Below are 2175 nucleotides of genomic sequence, written 5' to 3'. Positions count from 1 at the left end.
TTACATTGTCACTGGCTTCATATGAAGTGGGACTGAAACAATAGACAACTGACATTATCATAACATTCTCAACCATGATTTATTGTGTACACTCAGTGCACATTTTCTGGACGGTAAGATGTGAGGAAGGATTGAGCCCTTGCCTTAGTCTGAAATGAAGTGTAAGCTGTGGATTTCTTACTGAAATAATCTAGGCAAATGCAAAGTAATACTTCCATCCTCGATGTTTGTAAGTCAGTTACTGTTGCCATATTTCATGAGTTATATCGAGCAGTGTTTAGACACACATTAGACACATATTTACAATTCCAGAACTCCCTACAACATTTCACATTGTGGAATTGCCCAGAAGTGACATCAAAGGACTTCGTCATATATTCTTCAGGGTCTATCTTAAACATCATTAGACTGCACGCTCATCATTTTTCCAGCACTGGCTGGAATGCAAACTTTGTGATCTGCTATAAGAGCACTTTCCACGGCGTTGTAAAATATTATTCCAGAATTTTCTCTCCAACATAAACATGTTAAAGTGACAATGATTACATTATAGCGGTGGTACAATGTAGCAGCAGTGAAGAATTGATGTAAGTGTTGTGCAGTAAAACCACGCGGAGACGGGGAATACTATAAGGGCTGTTGCCGTTAATTAAAACACTCTCACACACTCGGCATCCTACACTCACACCAGTGTAGGTGCACTCTCTCTCGGTCCTTTACCTCGGACACTGAATACTATTTGGGTCCTACCCTCGGCTACACCTTGGGCTCTCTCACTCGTCTGCCTGGAGCGGGGGTTCAGCCAACACCGCTCCGCGACGAGGAGGGGCGGGGTGTCCCTTTTAAGAACCCTATGGGCGGCTCCTCCCCCCAGCTCGGACCCGCCCTTGTTCCTGAAGGTGCCTCTTGCACCACCCGTGACGTCATCCTTGACTGTCAACCCGCTCGCACCTCCTTCTGTTCGTTAGGGGCCGTCCATAAATGACGTCACGCTATTTTGGACGATTTTTGACCCCCCCCCCCCTTCGTCACACGACGTCACAAAAAGTCAGACCCCCCCACAAATATGACGTCACAAAGCTCTGCCCCCCCCCACCCCCCAATAAAATTAAACATGCTTCAAATCGCTTCAAACTATTGTCATTGTAGTGCGTACTTAATGTGGCGCTGCACTCTGATGTTGTAGGAGAAAACCTTTATTAAAAAGTCTATTTAATTAAGTAGAACGTGTTGTCTATATTTATGTAAAGTTACGCATTTTGATGTGGCGTCACATTTCTCAAACCCCCCCCCCCCCCTTCGTCACACATCGTCACAAATGTCTGACCCCCCCCCCCAGGTGCGTGACGTCATTTATGGACGGCCGCTTACTCACCATACTCCTCTATATAAGTAATCTTGGCCCGCTCACTTTAGTGCCGTCACTTAATGAGAACTTGAGAACGGCTGATATAACACACAGTAAGTCCATTACGGCTTGATTTGCTTCGCCTTAGGACAGTGATGAAGGCAAGTTCACAATGTGCCCCAAAGCAATTTGTGCTGCCAGTTGCATTATTGCCCTACTTTCCCTGCATACATGATTAACATAATTCAATTGTGGCCAGATTTAGAAAGCTTGCCAATACAACTGCAGAGCAAACAGCAAAGCAGATGCTTTTTGGCGTCAACGTGGAGATTAGTCAATTCACGAGAACGTAGCAGTGTAGCGTCATAACCCTTTCATTCTGTCATTGACATGCATAACGCTGCGGAATATTATTCAACTAAGTTACATGTTTATACAATTCTACACGACAGTAATACAGACAGTCTATATGTATTCTCTAATTATACGCCCATGTATTCGAATGATAAAAACGTAATGTATCTACAATACACTATTGACATCACGACCACATATAATACTTCCCCCATCAATATATTTTTCTAAATCTACTGCGACTACGGCGATCAATATCGCAGCTGGTATGACTGCTCATGACAAGATATCTTGGATATTTTTTTTACTTAACACGATGAACCAAGGTTTCTAATATTGTCCTTGCAAATGACAGAATGTCGAGCGCACACCTAGCTAAGCTGAGGGTAATAATTTATCGTTGCAGAGTTGTATGTATGCATGTTGAACTTCTTTTGCACCGTACATAGCCAACCGTGCTAATTGGAGGCGTG

This window comes from Lampetra fluviatilis, chromosome 2 (assembly GCF_964198595.1).
Source record: "Lampetra fluviatilis chromosome 2, kcLamFluv1.1, whole genome shotgun sequence".
In the NCBI taxonomy this organism is placed as follows: domain Eukaryota; kingdom Metazoa; phylum Chordata; class Hyperoartia; order Petromyzontiformes; family Petromyzontidae; genus Lampetra; species Lampetra fluviatilis.
Note: the sequence above shows the minus strand (reverse complement) of the source record.